Raw genomic sequence first — 20,496 nt, 5'->3', positions numbered from 1 at the left:
AATTGGCGCTGCTATTCATTGGAGTCAATGAGTAACGGCTCCAATTACGGCCAAAGAAGTGACAGGTCACTTCTTTGACGCGGGCGTCTATTTACGCGCCGTCACTTGACAGCGGCGCGTAAATATACGCCTCGTGTGAACAGACAAACGTCTGCCCATTGCTTTCAATGGGCAGATGTTTGTCAGCGCTATTGAGGCGCTATTTTCGGGCGTAATTCGGGGCAAAAACGCCCGATTTACGTCCGTAAATAGGCCGTGTGAACATACCCGTAGATAAATTGAAGAATGTGATGTCCAGCACTTGGCCATTAAAATCCAAACTTTAATTCATACGTTTAAAACAAAGTAAAAACTTTCCCGGGAAGAGCGCTAAGTTATTATTAAAGTTTGGATTTTAACATACTGAGTGCAGGCCTGGAGGTTTGCCTTTGCCCACTTGAAATGAGGTCTCAGATGTTAGTGCCCCAGATAAAGCCTGTTAACACTGTGTTTCTTCTGTATGTTTGACTCATACGTCAAATGTACCCATAGGCTCCCATTGTACCGATAGATACCGAAAAAGTGTCCTTTTAGCCATTATCAAGCGGCATAAGTTGTGTGTACCGTTTTTTCGCTGGATAGAATAGTGTCGTCAGCTACGCTATTCTATTCAGAGGCATCCAGTAAAAAAACGCATATATTTAATGAGTGCGATAAAAGCCTATGGCGACGGATGTCACTGTATGGCATCTTTTATTAGCCTTGTTAAACGTATACATTGGGAAGCGCCAGTGACGTAATATATGGACTGTTATCAATGTAGTTTCTTGATGCAGTAGAGGCCACCCCTCTGCTAAAAACGGCAAGACAGCAAGACCTTTATAGCTGCCGCAGTCTCTGTGGCTTATCTCCGGGGTAGCTAGGCCCCAGGAAAGCTCCAGTGACAAAGCCTGTGATGGTGCCCAATAGTGGCATCCATCACCCATAAGCTATAATGGTATCCATTTACATCATGAAAAGGGTCATAGGAGTCCATGACATATCCATTAGATGAATATTATTATAGCCTATGGGTCATGGATGCCACTATTAGGCATTCCCCAAAGCCTTGAGAGATTTTTCCCAGGGTATATACGTTAAAGAGACTCTGTCACCAGTTTATCAATTCCCTATCTCCTAACTAGTCTAATAGACGCTTTGCTGCTGATAACTACAGTGTGATTTGTTTTGAAAAACGTTTATTATTTGCAAAGTTATGAGAATTTTTCTAAATATGTAAATGAGCCTTTATTAGACAACTGGGAGGTAACAGCAGCGATTCTCCTGAGGTGGAGCGACCTCACAGCCTCTGACGCTGTCCTATCAGAATGAAGCTGCTTCACACCGTGTGAGAGACTGAGGCTGGAGGGAAGGGGGATCACTTTAAACAGCCATACCTTGGGCTGTGGACCACCTAGTGGTGGCATATGAAAGAGCAAAGCGCCTATTAGATTAGTTAGGAGATAGGGAATTAATAAATTGGTGACAGAGTCCCTTTAAACGGAGGACGATAATTATTATTTCGCCAATTCATGTTTTTTAAAGTCATAAATGTCTTTCTATTCACATATACAGTTGCACAACACAGGCATGACTTTTGGTATTTATTTCTTATAATTTCCCAGTTTTGTTAGTAACACATGAGATAGATGTCTGTCCTCACTCCCCTAAAAGCCTGCATGATCAGATTAGCCATGCATGTTTGTTTATTTCAATAGGGAGAGGGGGATAAACCTCTTCTAGACACCACTTATCTCCCAGGGAAACAAAGCATCAGGAATATTAAAATCTATTGGATTGTCAGGTGATGCTTCAGAAATCAGTAACAATGAAGTAACAATGTAACAATGTATTATCCTGTATCAATCAGTTATAGATAATGCTCAGGACTAATGTTTAAATATGAAACATACCAGGTTTTGTGAAAATAGTAAATCACAAAACGTAAAGATTAAATAAGTTACTAAATTATTAATGTTGAATTTGTGTGTGATTTAGGCTTCGTTCACATCTGCGTTGGGACTCTGTTCATGGGTTCCCGTCGGACCTTTCCGTTAGGGGAACCCATGAACGGAATCCAAACTGAAACAAATGGAAACCACAGGTTTCTATTTGCATCACCATTGACGGATCCGGTGCAAACGGTTTCCGTTTGTCACCGTTGTGTAAACGGTGACAGACTAAGGCTTTTTGCCGAAACGGCCGTCAGGGTGTGATGCCAGACAGCCAGACATTGTTTCATGGGTAAGCGTTAAACAATCATGTACATGCTTTGATATACGTATCTATTTGTTCAGTACAGCTGCTATTTTGCATGGATGATTTACACATTCGCCTATTTTATGTTGGGTATACACTACTCATCTACACACATGCATTTACTATTATGCAATGATTACTTCATTCTTTACTATTGTTACTAGGTCAATATTGCTGCTTGAGCCCATAGTCCCGTAGATATCCTAGGATTGATTATCCATTGTTTATTCTGATTTTGGAGCTTAAAACCCCTTTCTTGTGATACTTTGATATTTTACATACATGTATGTTGTATATATTTATTACTCTTCTAGATGAGTGCTGTCCGGCCTCCATCTTACACTCTGTGGCAATCATCTTTGATACATTTTTTATGTACTTTTAAATGTTTTTCTAAACCATAAAATGTATATGTGTTATAGCAATGGTGTGGTATTGACTCTTTCTGTAGGTTGTTATTATTATCAATTTAATGAGTCATCACCGGTGACTAAGTATCGGGCTTATATATGCCATTCCCCCACATATAATTAATGGCACATTTATTGGACTATGACTAAGAGGAAGAGGGGGATTGTGGTTATCTGCCATGTAGGTCTAGAGTACCGTTGTGTAAAGGTTCCATTTTTTTTATGCAATCAATACCGTAGTCGACTGCACTATTGATTCCGTCAAATCAACGGAACCCTTACACAACCGTGACAAACGGAAACCATTTGCACCGGATCCGTCACCATTGAAATCAATAGGTTTACGTTTGTTTCAGTTTGGCTTCCGTTCATGGGTTCCCCTGACGGAAAGGTCCGACGAAACCCATGAACGGAGTCCAAACGCAGATGTGAAAGAAGCCTTAGAACATCATTTCTAAGTGTAAAAACTAGTGGTCAGAACAGCTAAGGAAGAAACCCTAATAGCTCTGAAAGTAAGTAATATACCAGCCAGTCAATCATTAGACATTGTATTCTCTAAATAATGAATGACTAGTCAACTAGTTATTAGAAGGTGCAAATATTAGATTATTCATACAACATTATCATACAAGGATAAGATAATATATAAGGCAAATGTTTACACCCAGGATCATCAACATGGTACAGACACAATCGGTAAAATACATCATTATGCTACCAGAATGGTAATCCCATAATACATTTGTATCTTCTCTTTAGACATATTATATTTGTGACCAGGCAACTGTTATAGATGATATGATTATAAGTGCCTGAGGGCCAATGTAGAGTTCAGATATGAAAGGAAAAATGGTTAACACATTTATCAAGCAAGAAAAGCACATACATGGGTCATTATCTGGGACGGACAACATTAGACCACTCCACAGTTAGACCACTCCAGGAGCCACTTTGACTCTTTAGTGACCTAGCAATAATCGCACTCATAAAAATAAATAAAAATGTAGTCCAGCAGCAGAATTATACAGTGAAGGAAATAAGTATTTGATCCCTTGCTGATTTTGTACGTTTGCCAACTGTCAAAGTCATGAACAGTCTAGAATTTTTAGGCTAGGTTAATTTTACCAGTGAGAGATAGATTATATAAAAAAAAAAAAAAAGAAAATCTCATAGTCAAAATTATATATATTTATTTGCATTGTGCACAGAGAAATAAGTATTTGATCCCCTACCAACCATTAAGAGTTCAGACTCCTCCATACCAGTTACACGCTCCAAATCAACTTGGTGCCTGCATTATAGACAGCTCTTACATGGTCACCTGTATAAAAGACTCCTGTCCACAGACTCAATTAATCAGTCTGACTCTAACCTCTACAACATGGGCAAGACCAAAGAGCTTTCTAAGGATGTCAGGGACAAGATCATAGACCTGCACAAGGCTGGAATGGGCTACAAAACCATAAGTAAGACGCTGGGTGAGAAGGAGACAACTGTTGGTGCAATAGTAAGAAAATCGAAGACATACAAAATGACTGTCAATCCACATCGATCTAGGGCTCCATGCAAAATCTCACCTCGTGGGGTATACTTGATCCTGAGGAAGGTGAGAGCTCAGCCAAAAACTACACGGGAGGAACTTGTTAATTAACTCAAGGCAGCTGGGACCACAGTCACCAAGAAAACCATTGGTAACACATAACGCCGTAATGGATTAAAATCCTGCAGTGCCCGCAAGGTCCCCCTGCTCAAGAAGGCACATGTATAGGCCCGTCTGAAGTTTGCAAATGAACAGCTGGATGATTCTGAGAGTGATTTGGAGAAGGTGCTGTGGTCAGATGAGACTAAAATTGAGCTCTTTGGCATTAACTCAACTCGCCGTGTTTGGAGGAAGAGAAATGCTGCCTATGACCCAAAGAATACCGTCCCCACTGTCAAGCATGGAGGTGGAAACATTATGTTTTGGGGGTGTGTCTCTGCTAAGGGCACAGGACTACTTCACCGCATCAATGGGAGAATGGATGGAGCCATGTACCGTCAAATCCTGAGTGATAACCTCCTTCCCTCCACCAGGACATTGAAAATGGCTCGTGGCTGGGTCTTCCAGCACGACAATGACCCGAAACATACAGCCAAGGCAACAAAGGAGTGGCTCAAAAAGAAGCACATTAAGGTCATGGAGTGGCCTAGCCAGTCTCCAGACCTTAATCCCATCGAAAACTTATGGAGGGAGCTGAAGATCCGAGTTGCCAAGCGACAGCCTCGAAATCGTAATGATTTACAGATGATCTGCAAAGAGGAGTGGGCCAAAATTCCATCTGACATGTGTGCAAACCTCATCATCAACTACAAAAAACATCTGACTGCTGTGCTTGCCAACAAGGGTTTTGCCACCAAGTATTAAGTCTTGTTTGGCAAAGGGATCAAATACTTATTTCTCTGTGCACAATGCAAATAAATATATATAATTTTGACTATGTGATTTTCTGTTTTTTTCTTTATATAATCTATATCTCACTGGTAAAATTAACCTAGCCTAAAAATTCTAGACTGTTCATGTCTTTGACAGTGGGCAAACTTACAAAATCAGCAAGGGATCAAATACTTATTTCCTTCACTGTATATGCATTGGGTATTTGGTTTGAGGGACTCATCCCGTCCTGGTCATTATTATATTTTAATAAAAGTAAAACATCTTCAATCTTTCAACTAATAATAATTTTGACAAATCAAGGCACATGCATGCTGGAGCTCATATAGCAATGAATTTGGAACCAGATCCTGAGAAAACACAAATAACATTTTTATTTCTACTATTTTAAAGAAGAAAGTTTCAACACTGATATTACCCATATGAAAAATGAATTGACTAGTTAAAATTAAAAACTGGTCACATCATCTTTAGCAGCAATGACTGAAGTTAAAAGCTTCCAATAATTTGACATTAGAATTTTATATCCCTGTTGTATCTAAACTTCACCATATATAGAAGCTTACCTGTAGCATCAGAGTGAAGTGGTTACCATAATGTTTCTACAAAAATGCTATGCCACAATCAGGTGTAATTTGAGAAAACAAAAAAGTAAATTAAAAGTTTTTGAACTACATCTGGGAAGGGTTAAAAAGATATTTCTGATCTCTATCGACCCACAGCCAAAGACATTTTATTCACATGTAGACTTGGAACAAAGGTAAAACTTTTCAAGGACTAGCCAGCCTGTCAAAATTGTTCCAAGATCACAGTGACTACTAACCCAGGAAATTTCAAGACATTCAAAGAACAATAAGAGATTGGGCAAAAATGGGATTCATGAGAGAGCAGCAAGTAGATAATCATTGTTAACCATTGCTATTCTCACCTTACAAACCTGACTAATGTTCTATGGATACATAAGAAAAACATAGGAATAGTCAAACATGGTGGTGATAATGCAACTTTGGAACCGGGACAACTCATCATAATTTAAGGAACTGTCAATACTGCACTTTACCAGAAATGTGTTTCGTTGACTGTCCAGTCCCCTGTCTGTAAGCTGAAACTGAGGCTGGGTTCACACGAGCACATTAACGTTCGTAATGGACGGACGTATTTCGGCCGGAAGTCCCGGACCGAACTCAGTGCAGGGAGCCGGGCTCCTAGCATCATAGTTATGTACGATGCTAGGAGTCCCTGCCTCTCTGCAGGACAACTGTCCCGTACTGTAATCATGTTTTCAGTACGGGACAGTAGTTCCACGGAGAGGCAGGGACTCCTAGCATCGTACATAACTATGATGCTAGGAGCCCGACTCCCTGCACTGAGTTCGGTCCGGGACTTCCGGCCGAAATACGTTCCGTCCATTACGGACGTTAATGTGCTCGTGTGAACCCAGCCTAAAGGTGAATTGGTTAAGCAAAGCAATGACTAAATAATGCACAAGCAAGACTACACCTGACTTGCTGAGACTCAAAATGTTGCATTTGTATTAGCCTGGTCAAGCAAGCAGTGTTAGAACCTCAAACAAGCAGCTCGTGCATGAACTACCAATTGTTGGTTCTTCAGCTCTACAGTGGGTTAACAGTCTTCAAAGCAATGTGACAGTCTGATATTGTCATTGCTGCTGAAGTTGGCGCTACCAGTTATTAAATGTAAGTTGTCTCAGGATAGACATTGATAGCATCAATGTCTGATTGGTACGGGTCCGACCAGTTGTGAATTTCCATAAGGAGCCGAGGGGAGATGAAGTGGCACATAGTTTTCCAAGTGCCGCTGTCACTTTGTTCTCGCATAACTTACAGTATACAGTAGGTGTTATATAATTTGTTCCTTAAATAAATGCATTAATAATACAAAAACTGTGTTATGTGTTCACTGTGGTTCCCTTTGTCTCCTATCACATTTTTTTTAAGATCAAAAAGAATTTAGTGTGATGTACAATGACGTTACAAGGTGGTTTGGGTTAGACCTCTTTCAGACTGTGCTGTACGTTTAACGCAGAAAAGCTCCTGATGCATATGTGAAACGTATCCATAGGCTCCCATTATACTGATTGAAGCCAAAAGAGTGTTCTTTTGGCCTCCTTTGGGCGGTATACGCTGGGTATACAGTTGTTTTGCTGGGTAGTATAGCGTAGGCATCTAGAGGCATCCAGTACCAATGTATAGTGAATTTTTAACATGGTCGCCTATGGGTGATGGGTGCCAAGGTACCCTATGTGTATCCATCACAGGAGGATAAGGCTAAACTGTGTGAAGTGAAGATAAAAGGAGCCACCCATGACAGCCCCCCCCCCCCCGAACCCTGTACTTATTAAAACTATGTTTTCTCCGAAACGGCACAGCGCTTTAGAGTAAAGCATAGTTTTATGTAATCTCCCTGTAAAGGGAGCCACTAAACCTCCATCATGCCATTAAATGGCTGGGATTTAGTGTTCTAAACCTGCCAACGTTTAGGCAATTAGTAAAATAACATACAAGTTATTGAGATGAGCGGCAATAGGCACATGCGAATAGCAAGGTGTACTGCAAGTAAAGCAAAGTGTACTGTCCACGACTACATGTGCACGATGCGCCTGCACCGGATGTCGCCGGACTCCCCTCAGTAATCAATTATTTTGCTAACTTTTGCCTAAACGGCCGGTTTCCGTATGGGCAGGGTTGAAACATTGCTAATGGTTTCAGTTTGTCACCATTCCGTCAGGTTTCCGGGTTTTTTTTATGGAATCAATAGTGCAGTCTTCTGCACTATTGATTTCCGTCCAAAAAAACGGAAACCTGACAGAATGGTGACAAATGGAAACCATTAGCAATGTTTCCGTCACCATTGATATCAATGGTGATGCAAACGGAAGCTAAGGTTTCCGTTTGCCTTTCCGTTGAGGAAGCTAAGGTTTCCGTTTGCCTTTCCCCACGGAAACCTCAGACGGGACCCCTTAGCGGAAAGCCAACGCTGATGTGAACAGGCCCTAACAGTACATTAATAGGATCACTTCTCTCAGCTGAACTCCCAGAAAATCTGTGTCTGACTCCTAACAGATGCTCTATGATAAAGATTTACCCAAAGGAGACCATAGATACTGAATATGTGACTAACATTCTATGCTTTCATACAGAGCCTTAGAGGTCTTGATCCGCGATGTACAAGTTACATGAGTTTCCCACTATGATGATGTCCCACTGTACAGTATCCATACATACTATAAAAATGAAGCATTTATTTGTATATTTAGCTAGTGTGATTGCATCATTGTATTCTTCTGCACCACTTACTTATAACGCCTCTGTCTCTAGCCAGAAATGTCTAATTTCCATCAAAACTTATGCAACACTTTAATTCCCAGTAGGCAAATCACCTACAACTTAAAGTGTAACTAAACCTTCAACAAACTTAAGACATGTCATAGTGAAATGTCAGAAGTTTTGATCAGTGGGGGGCAGCTCTGAGACCGCCACCGATCGCTAAAACAAAGCGGCAGAAGCGCTCGGGTGAGCGCTAAGCCGCCTAGTTTCTGATCAGCTTTTTTCGGAAAGCCGATCTAGCGGCGTACGGGCCCATAGACTTTCTATTGAGTCCATAGACCGCTACATCTGCTTTCCGAGGAAAGCCGATCAGAAAAAAAGCGGCTCAGCCGCTTTGTTCTAGCGATTGGTGGGGGTCTCCGTGCTCGGACCTCCACTGATCAAAACTTCTGACATATCACTATGACATGTCAGAAGTTTGTTGAAAGTTTAGTTACCCTTTAAGGAGTCTGCATACACATAAATGAACACAAAATATTGTGGTTTTATACAAATGTAATAGAGAGTGATATACTACTCTGGACCCCTCTATTAGATAGAGAGGAAAGCTGCTATAAAGACGGGTTCTCCCTCTGGGGACAAGAAGCCTTACATGGTACCCAATTAATTCAATGGCCAATGTTACGCATGGATGGTCTATTGATATCAACCGACTTGGTGTAATGCTTTATTTTCAGCAGTGCTGAGGAAAATAAGGGTATGTGCACACACACTAATTACGTCCGTAATTGACGGACGTATTTCGGCCGCAAGTCCCGGACCGAACATCATAGTCCCGGACTTATGTACGATGCTAGGAGTCTCTGCCTCGCTGCAGGACAACTGTCCCGTACTGAAAACAAGATTACAATACGGGACAGTTGTCCTGCAGCGAGGCAGGGACTCCTAGCATCGTACATAACTATGATGCTAGGAGCCCGGCTCCCTGCACTGTGTTCGGTCCGGTACTTGCGGCCGAAATACGTCCGTCAATTACGGACGTAATTAGTGTGTGTGCACATACCCTAATACTCACAGGCTGCTTCATATGCAGAGTGGTGGCTCAGTGGTTTGAAGTACTGGTTTTCCAGGTTTAACATCTGAATGGAGTTTGTATGTTCTCTCCAAGTTTGCATAGGTTTCCTTCATATACAGTAGTCTAGTTTACTCCCACATTCTAAAAAAGGCTCAAAGGTATGTACACCTTTGAAATTGGTTTTTTTATATATAAAAAGTTCTATCAGTGTGTTTTGTGCAACTTCCTAAATACTTTTTATTAAAAACTATTTTTACTTTTTGAGATGCAGCTGCTTTGTATACTGTATACAGAGCAGCTGTATCTAGTGCTGAAATATGTATCCGTCAGGGCAGCGGGACTGACGGGTTCAGTGTCAGGGGGTCAGATCGAGCTGCTATTGATCACATCTAAGTTCACAACTTAGATGTGATAGATTACAGGTGGATCCTGCGTGTCAGAGACACTCAGGACCCGCTGACACTGAACCCGTCAGTGCTGCTGAACTGACAGATTCAGTTCTCAGCACACGATACAGCTGCTCTATATACAGGATACAAAGCAAATGTATCTCAAAAAGTAATAAGAATTTTTAATAAAAAGTATTTAGAAAGTTGCACAAGACACACTGAGAGAAATTTTTACAGAAAAAAAAAAGATTTCCAAAGGAGTACATAGCCTTTAGTATAGCTTTCTATGAAACTGGACCTAGTGTGTTTATGCATGTGAAAGGCAAATTAGATTGTGAGCCTCATTGGTGACAGGGTCTGATGTCAGTGATGGCAATCTCTGCACAGATTTATAGAATCTGTTGGCGCTTTATAAGCAACTTGAAAGAAATCATATATGTTACTGTGAGGGGCGAAGCTAAAGGCTCATGGGCCCGCGTGCAAGAATTCAGCTTGGGACCCCCTACCCGTCCCCAGCACCACCATCATCATCAGACCCCTGCGCACTCCTATGCCCAGACGCCTTGCCCAACAGCCCCCATAGTATAATGCCCCCACACAGTTAATGCTCCCATAGCTGCCCCCACACAGTATAATGCCCTATAACGTATACTGCCCCCCCATAACAGCCCCATACCGTATAATGCTCCCCATATCAGCCCCCATACAGTATAATGCCCCCCCCCACAATATCAGCCCCCCATACAGTATAATGCCCCCATATGTGCATAATTACTTACCTATCCCCGTTCCCACGTCGAGTGGAAGATCCTTCGCCTCCTCCGGTGTGTGCTATGAGTGACTCAGCGAGGCAGGCGTGATGATGTCGCTACATCCCGCCTGCCTGCGTCGAGCCGCTCAGGGCACAGGGAATGCTGGATCATGGAGATGTCAGCTTCTTGCTCCAGCATTGATTGGAACCGGGACCTCGGTGAGTGACTCACGAACCCCCAGGGGGACGCGATCCACATTGTAGGGGTGTCACGATACCAAAATTTGGACTTCGATACCGATACTTCATTTACTTTGCCAACAGTAATAAAAATTAAAAAAGTTCTTTCGTTTTCTAATGTGAGGCGCGACGTGTGATGATGAATTTTGAATGTGCCTCACATTAATAGTAATTAACCCCATCATGTTTCTCAGTCATAATGGGTTAATATGTAAGGTACATGATGGGGTTAATTACTATTAATGTGAGGCACATGGAGGTTAAATTCAAAAATGGACCCATTCACTTTCATTGAGCGCGGACACATTTCCGTAGCGCTACGGATGGGTGTCCGTGCCGTAGAAATGTTCCGAAAATTATGGAACATGTCCGTCCTTTTGCATTTTGCGGGCCGTGCTCCCATACAAAGTATGGGAGCACGGCCCGAAAATGCGGGTGGCAGTCGCGGCCGGCCGTGCCCGCAATCGCGGGCCGTGATTGCGGGCACGGTCGTGTAAATGGGGCCTAAGTGATAGAAAGCAATTTTTATTTTATTTTTTTACAGAGTACACATCATAAATGATGCAAAAAAATAGTTGTGCAGGTTATTACAGCCGCGCCAATACCGATTATGTGCATGTTTTATGTATTGAGACTTATTTTAATGTTTATTGTAAAAAAGGTGTATGTGTATTTTTTTTATTTAACATTACTTTGTTTTTACTTTATTTTTAAACTTCAATAATGTGCTCCTATAGCTATATGCCAGTACATTAGCCTGTGTACTGATAGTACACAGGCAGTTGTTAGGACATACCTCAGTATGCCCTAACAGGAAATATGGTCAGACAGCACTGGGGTCCTTCAATAGACCCTGGGCTGTCTGCCCATATATGGTATGTCCCTTAATCGCGTCACAGGAATTCCCTGTGACACGATCCAGGGGCATCCCCCCTCCTCACTTTCCCCTGAATGCTGCAGTCCGCTGTGATCGCAGCATTCAGGAGAATAGTGGCGGAGAGGAGAGGTCTCTCTGATCTCCGCCGTTATAGAGCGGGGCTGCGGCTGTGTAATACAGCCATTGCCTCGCTCCTGACAACAAGTGCGCGCGCGGTCAGCATGAGGTGATGCGGCCGGCGGAGCACTAATGAGCGGCGGTTCAGGCACTGAAGACAGAACATGGGGGTGTTTTGTAGTGCGCCCGCCATGTTCTGTCTTCAGTGCCGCAGATCATTAGTGCAGCGCCGGCAGCGTCGCATCATCCTGACGGCGCGCACATGTCAGGACTCAGGAGCGGGGCAGTGACTGTATTACACAGCCGCAGCCCCGCTCTCATAGTCATGTGTACTATACTGTATTGTGCAGTTTGCGGTGGAGGAGGGGGGGGGGCTGTGATTTAACGCCCTCTCCACCGCAAACAACACAATACATTACAAGGCATCACAACACAATACATTACATTACAATACATTACATTACAACACAATACATTACATTACATTAAACTGCAGCTTACCTGGAGTCCTCCGCACCGATTCTTCTGCTCTGTCTGGAAGCCATGTCACGTGACAACACGGTCACATGGTACACTAAGTGTACCATGTGACAGTAACCAGGAAGTGCCGGCTTCACGGCACAGAATATTTAATTCGGAAACATGCTGTATGGCAACGGGGGCCCGTGGGCCCCCCAGGCTTAGGGGCCCGGTCGCAGCTGCGACCGCTGCGACCCCTATAGCTACGCCACTGGTTACTGTCCTTTAACTTGTGCATTCATTTTTCAAAACCATAAAACAAGCCAAACATTTTGTTAATTTTATCTATAAAATTCACAACTTGCTTCTATCTGGGTGCCAAAATATGTAATAAAATAGTTATGAAAACATATCCATAAAAACATTCTAAAAGGTAGAAGACGTCTTGGTAAATCATGACACACATTATTATTAGGCCTGTGGAATATACCAGTTTCTAAACAGCATATGTAAAAATGACCAAATAATAGCATAAAGCCGAAGGGGGACACAGAGAAAATAAATAAATGGCTGAATGTGCCTAGCAGCATAAATATGTTCTCCAATCAATAAATATGGCTATACTGCCTGTCAGAATTAGGACCCCAAGCTTTAATAACAGGGACCACAGAGGCTTTGGGCTCTGAAGTTTGTCTGTTTACTTACATCTCAGAGTATATTCGCATGGGGCAGATTTGTTGCAAAAATTTCTGCTACTGTCAAATTGGCCACGTCTGAACATACCCTAAAAGTATTCGACAACTGTTAGGGTATGTGCACACACACTAATTACGTCCGTAATTGACGGACGTATTTCGGCCGCAAGTAGTGGACCGAACACAGTGCAGGGAGCCGGGCTCCTAGCATCATACTTATGTACGATGCTAGGAGTCCCTGCCTCGCTGCAAGACAACTGTCTCGTACTGAAAACATGATTACAGTACGGGACAGTTGTCCTGCAGCGAGGCAGGGACTCCTAGCATCGTACATAAGTATGATGCTAGGAGCCCGGCTCCCTGCACTGTGTTCGGTCCGGGACTTGCGGCCGAAATACGTCCGTCAATTACGGACGTAATTAGTGTTTGTGCACATACCCTTAGATTAGCCATGTTTTGGGTTTTTTCCGGGAGAACTTCTTGAATTTTGTTGTGAACACAAGAACATAGAAGGGTTCCAATACATCAAACTAGAGGATAAATGCGGAAATCTATACTGTATAAGTTTACTAATTTTGCAACTACACTTCATTATTTCATTTGTACTCGTCCTGAGTTTAGCCTGTAGATATATAGTATTATAGTCCAGAGCTGAACTAGGGGCTTCAGAGCTGAACTCTCCCAGTATACAATGCTGGTTCTATGTTTATACAGCTTGCTGTGATTATTTATTTTCTGAGAAGTGTGGTCTACACAATGCTCTGAATAGTAATATGATGTTCAAAAAGCTAACTGTTCCACAGAATGATTAAAGCTCCAATGCGCCGGCAAACATCTGCCCATTCATTTGAATGTGTATCGGACGTGTACGTGTGAACATACCCTAACAATGCAGGGTATCTCTTTAGGTTGACACTCCAAGCAGAATACCTTTCACCAAATGGACCTAAATAGGGTTAAAAAACATACTAAAAGGACCGTATTTAATGCGTTTCAGTTCCGTGTGCCATCAGTGTGCATTCTGTGTGGCATCAGTATGACGTCCGTGTTCTGTCCGTGATTTTCACACACCCATAGACTTCATTAGGCGACGTGGTCCGCAAAAATCAGACCAGAATAGGACATGCAGTGATGGAAACACGCTGCGTGAAAATTTACGGATGTCTGAATAGCCCCATTGAATTGCATAGGTCCGCGCGCTGTCCGTGTTTTTAACGAACAGTACACGGACGTATACAACGCTTTTCTGAATAAGGCCTAAGGGTGTTAAGGCAGTAGGTCTTGAGAACTCCTTACTTGGTTGTAGCTGCAGGGCCCTGACATCATTATTGCCCACCCTCTGCCATGGCCACCACCGTTGTATACTGTTGGAGAGTATTATGCTCTTTTATGCTTGCTTTATATCTATTATAGCTGATTTCTCCTGCATTCCATTGCACAGGAAAACCTCACAACAGGAAGAACCTGGCCACTCAGTTACTGTTTTGTAACAGCAGGTATACTTTAAAGTGTATCAAGCATAATTTATTTTTGTTTTAATCAGTAGTACATGTGAATACATGAAATTTAATATATCTTATTAGGAGCCTGGAGTTCTCCTTTCCCTGCAGTCTCTCTGTAAATGTTCAGAAAAAATCCTCAGTCCCCAAAAAATCCATCTAGACTAATACAGTAAATGGAAGACGGGGAGGAGGGGTATGCAGCTGCAGTTTCTCAATGAGGGGAGGGGGAGTGGAGAGATATCTGATTGGTTCAGAGTGCTTAAAACAGTACATCAGAGAGAGCCAACCCTCTCAGTAGGCATGGAGTGAGAAGAAAATATGCATTTTCAAGACATGTAGAGTGAACAGAAAAGACAAAGGTTAGGCCCACAATTTCTGACTACATCTAATATACATCTACAGCTGCCTAAATCGTGATTGTGGATTTTCTGGTAACAATATATACTCTGTAGTAGCTGATACATTTTGTAAACACAATAAGTTCTTCACATTCTTTTAAATTGTACATGAGAGCAAATGGTATGAGGTCATGACTTGGTATTTTGCAATATTTGTAACGATCTACAATGCTCACTGAAATTAGGATGATTTTTCAATTGCAACAAAGAAAACAGATAAGCTAAAACAACCTAAAACATACAGTGCCACTGGCAGCTGGAAAAGAGTAGTAACCTGGTGGTAGTAAACTGGGTTGGCTTTCCACATTGCCACTATGCCACCAGTCAGGTCCATATAATTATCACCATCACCGGTTATTTTGGTTGGATCGTAGCAAAAGTCCAATTCTGTAAACATAATTTTGGTTGTAGTAGGAAATTAAAGGCCAAATAAACATTTCTTATGTCGAAAATAGAATCTGTTAACGAGTTGGTGGCTATCAATTACCACCTCTCTCAGTAACGACATACGTGCATGTGAAGTACCATTAGCAAGTCGGCAGATGATGAAATGTATTGCACTTTGCAATATAGGACACACCAGTAAACAGAACACCATAAACATTGTTACTGTAAACATGTCATAGAAAGACAAACAGAAATCGATGGCGCATCTGTCAACATGAAATTCAGGATTGTCAGATTGCATCATGTATTCAATTATACTGAAAATCATTTCTTAAAGGGAAATTCCATTTAATCATGTATTAACTCTATATTTATCACTGTATATAGATTCATGTCAGGATTTTTGGAGGTTCTATTTTTGGAATCAGCAACCTCCTAACTGAAGCAGGTTCTGATGTACAACATAGTGCCACGGAAATGAATGGCATTCTTGATCTGCCATTGTGTCAGCATTATGGAAATCTCTGGATTGAATTGGTATTGGCATTTCCGAGATTACCAGAATCCATTTTATTTAAGCAAATTAGGAGGTGTCTGACTCCAATTTTACATATTACAAGGCAAAATATGAGCAAATAAGAATGTTAATAATAACAATGATAACAAGGAACTCCCCTTTAAATGAATGACACTGTATTACCAGCAAAATGATTAAAATCGTTAACTGATTAAATGCAAACCTTTGGGATGGGGAAATACAGTAACATGGATCAATATGACGTGTGAATAATAGAAGGCTATTAGCCAGAAGGAAATAATATTGGAACACAAACTGCAGGGTAAAGAAGAGAGCACTTCCAGCTAGGATGGAGTTAATACTTGTAGCCCATGTGATTATAACAAGGCAACAGGTAAGCGTGTAGTCCACTAGTCATCAATGCAATGAATGGAGGAGCGGAGCAGCAGTCAGTGCATGACACTTGTATGTGAGGGCAGCAGTGGGTGAATGGCTGCTGCCCTGCTTCCTATGTGAAGGGTTAATAATCATAATGATGATAATGTCACCGCCTGCAAACAGTTAATGCCACCCAGTGTGGGCAGTGTGTGGGCAGTGGGCAGTGATCAGGGTGTAAACAAGGTGTCACGGCCTCATTACTCCCCCTCCACCCCCTCTACCCACCCACCATGGGGCATTTACCCAGCATCAGCATCATCCTCATCCCAGTCCGAGCTCAGGACCCACCCGTGATGAGATCCTCTGAGCCTCCTCCTACAGCTGCCTGGCACAGTCCTGTATAAACCATTGCATCCAGCAGCCACGTTACACTTACGGGAAATCCCTTATCATAGCTGATTGATAGATAGATGGGTAGTAAATCACGCAGTGCGGATCAGGGCAGCGCCGCTGGCACAGCACGGCATGACCTCCTACCTGATGGAGCCATGGATGTGCAGGAAGGGTGAGCAGATCGCGCTGCCCCGGGCTGGAGAGGGAGACGCCGGCGCTGCTGCTGCTCCCTTCAGTCTGCAGTGCGGGCAGCGCGCATGCGGAGCGCACAGGCTGTGCTGACATGCAGGCTATGTGCCATCCACTCCTGGGGGGAGGAGGGGGGCTCTGCCAGGGGAGGGAGGAGGGGAACATCTGCCCCGGGACTTAACCCTGACACTACCGCCACGGGTCCTTCCTGCACTCTATATCAATACATAACAGAGATAAGGGGCGCCCTCAGTGGCTGCCATGTCATGTGCAGGAGGCTCATCTATCTACCTGCTGATTATTCTCTATGATGGCAGCAATGTCTCCGCCACACACAGGATGTAGCGATCAGGACACAGTTCAGGGACAGGTGATTATCTCCGTGTAAAGAGATCTTTGTTTCTATGACAACTCTATAAACTGTGCAGTAGTCACTGGCTGCTCCTCCCACTGACACAATGAGCTGGGCCACTGGAGGTTCTCCTATATTGAGGGCCGCCTGAAGGATTCAGCAATGTATAATGTTCTAAAATCCTCCTCCATGATTCAACCCAAAGACCACGTCTGGAATATGGGTACAGTTTGGCGCTCCACATTGTGAAAGGGATATAGAAATGCTAGGGAGGGTTCAAATGAGGGCGAGAGGAAGATTACATGGAATTCATGGTCTCCTATTACAAAATATATTGAAAAAAATTATTGCATTTGGTAAAAAGATTCCTTTGAAGTGATCTTATTAATATGAATAAATAAATACAAGGAGATCCCAAACAACTGGAACATGAAATAAGTGAGGGGCTAGGAGAGATCAATTACATGTGAAGGAAAAGCGGTATCATCATCAATGTAGGAAAGGGATCTTTACAGTAAGGGCGGGTTCACACATGGCGGAATTTCACTTAAATTCCGCTGCGGACACTCCGCAGCGTTAATCCGCAGCGGAGCCGTTTCTCCATTGACTTTCACTTTAATTTAGCAGTGTTCGTTTACACGATGCGTACAATTCCGCTGCGGAGCATAGGCTGCGGAGCGGAATTTGGTGTCCGCAGCATGCTCTGTCTGTTGCGGAGCAGTGGCGGACTGGTTGCGGACTCATGGCGGAATTTCTCCATTGACTTCAATGGAGAGTCAAAATTCCGCAATGAAGTCCGCAGATCTTATGTGTGCTGCGGAGCGTATTGTTTTTACTACCATGACATTTCTTCATTCTGGCTGGACCTATGTATTTCTAGGTCTACAGCCAGACTGAGGAAGTCAATGGGGCTCCCGTAATGACGGGAGCGTTGCTAGGAGACGTCTGTAAATAGTCACTGTCCAGGGTGCTGAAAGAGTTACGCGATCGGCAGTAACTGTTTCTGCACCCGGGACAGTGACTACCGATCTCAATATACATGTATCTGTAAAAAAAAATATAAGTTCATACTTACCGAGAACTCCCTGCGTCTGTCTCCAGTCCGGCCTCCCAGGATGACGTTTCAGTGTAAGTGACGGCTGCAGCCAATCACAGGCCAAGCACAGGCTGCAGCGGTCACATGGACTGCCGCGTCATCCAGGGAGGTCGGGCCGGATGCCGAAAGAGGGACGCGTCACCAAGACAACGGGCGGTAAGTATGAATTTCTTTGACTTTCACTAGGGAAAGTGCTGTCCCTTCTCTCTATCCTGCACTGAATAGGGAGAAGAGAAGCACTTTTCCTGCAGTCCGCAGCGGCCAGTCCGCATCAATTTTCTGCACATTTTGTGCAGATCCGCTGCAGAATCTGCAACGCAGATTCTGTGCGGCATTGATGCGGACAGTTGCGGAGGAATTCCGCAATGTGTGGTCATGCCCTAAGAGTATTCAAACGTTGGTCTACCCAGGGGGCTACATTTCCTTTCTATGGATGTGCCAGGTGTGAGAGTAAGTTTAGACTTGATAGACATGAAAACATGTGGAAGCAGAAAATGGCGGAGATAATGGGGCAGAGTTACTATGTTTGAGACGGTGTAAACTTAGACCAGGCAGAAGTGGCACCAAATCCATCCCAGTGGTGCAGGCTGTATAATAAATTTGGTGCATCTCGCTAGACTTGCTAGACACTTTTCTCCTCCTTATAGAACTTTTAATTTGGCTTAATGTATGACAAAATTTGAAGCCAAATCTTTGGCGCATTTTAAACCACGCCTCCTTTCTGTTAAGCCCCACTCCTTTTCCGGAATTTTTTTTTAAGTGCCTAGAGAGGTGCAAACATCTGTTCTAAAATTAAATTAGTACGCCAAAATGTGCTGAATTGTGGCCCATTTTCGACAGATTCTAGGCACAAACACATTAGTAAATCTGCCCCATTGTCTTCTACATCCCTGAGTTGTAAAGCCGCTATATGAACCATAATACGATATGTCACCGCCACATGAAGCATGTACAATATGTCTTACAATGTATGAGGAATATGTAGGGCAGAAATCCTTTCATAAAGAAGTTGTATGAGGTAAAACACTTCAGTCGTGACCCTCGTGTCTGGTGTCAGCGCTGTCGCTCCATGTAATATATGAGGAGTATCTGGCGGCACTATTTTCTCTTGTGGTTTATTACATTTATATTTCATGCTTCTGACTATATTGCACATTTGCTAAATATATTCACTGCATGTATTTATAAATACGCATCTAGAAAAAATCTTCATATTTGCTCCCACCTATAAGAACAATGTGGAAACTTGTGTGGAAACAGATGAAATCGCTGACATTTGTTTTTGCAAGAACTGGTTCTTTTTTTTTATATCAATGTATCATTAAATTGTCCAGAAATTAGGATCAACACATTGACATTGTTAGGGCCAATTCACACAGAGTTTTTTGACACGTTTTTTGAAAACGGGAAAAAACGCACGCGGTAAAAAGAAGCATCATGCCCTATCTTCGGGCATTTATGCCTCTGACCTCCCATTGACATCAATGGGAGGCAGAGAAAGCATATTTCACAGAGTTTTTTTCCCGTAGTACTCAATGGGCGCGAGCGAAAAACGCAGCGAAAATCACGGCAAACAGCGTGCAGGAAGGTCAAAATCTGCAGACTCTTGCAGAATTTTCCTCCTGCAAAAAAATTCCGTGTGAACTCAGCCTTATAAAGTATTCTTTTTATTTGATAAAACTGTTCTATTCATCAACCTTTACATTCATCTTTTATTTGCAGCAATAACAATTTCATAGAGATTTGACTTTTAGGCATTATTCAGAGGACGTTAAAATACATCCATGTGATGGCGGTTAAAACATGGCCGTCACACAGACGCATGTATTTCAATTGGGCCGTACACACGGCCATTGTTTCGAATGACCGCGTGAAAGGTCCGTTGAAAAAATAGAACCTGGCCTATTATCTTCCGTTTTCACGGATCCCCCCATAGGCTCAAGTCTATGGGGATCCGTGAAAACGGGACCCGCACTGGGGCACCTTGGATGTGAAAAATTTTACGTTTTTCACTTCCGAGTTTCCCCACGTTCGTGTAAATCTGGCCTTAAAGAGGCAGGGCTTCACAAACCCTGTCTCACATAAAATAATTTTTCTAACACCCTCCATTATTTACATATCGGTGCCGTTATATTTGGCACCCAATATGTAAATAAGCCCCTGAACTGTCAATGGGGCATTTCTAACTAACTAAAAGGCAAGGGGCGTGATATCTTCGCTCTGACACAGTCCAATCAGCTGCGGACAGTGTCAGGGCGGATTGCGCTGTGTTCCTT

The 20,496-nt window shown here is 42.9% G+C and overlaps 1 protein-coding gene across 4 annotated transcripts in view; it reads right to left on the bottom strand.

Moving 5' to 3' along the window:
- The window catches only part of LOC142659517 (actin-binding protein WASF3-like), a 113,334-nt gene extending 96,400 nt beyond the window's left edge, over positions 1-16,934 (bottom strand). Inside the window, exon 1 of one of the 4 annotated variants that reach the window (XM_075835726.1) lies at positions 16,728-16,934. The gene's annotated coding sequence lies outside the window, so the exon portion shown is untranslated. Of the gene's footprint in view, positions 1-16,626; positions 16,708-16,727 lie in introns of those variants that run through there. The other 3 variants (XM_075835724.1, XM_075835722.1, XM_075835723.1) reach the window with 3 other exon arrangements.
- Positions 16,935-20,496: the final 3,562 nt, after the last annotated feature.

Source organism: Rhinoderma darwinii, chromosome 8 (genome assembly GCF_050947455.1).
Source record: "Rhinoderma darwinii isolate aRhiDar2 chromosome 8, aRhiDar2.hap1, whole genome shotgun sequence".
NCBI classification, from domain to species: Eukaryota; Metazoa; Chordata; class Amphibia; order Anura; family Rhinodermatidae; genus Rhinoderma; species Rhinoderma darwinii.
This window is presented reverse-complemented; position numbering and strand designations above follow the sequence as displayed.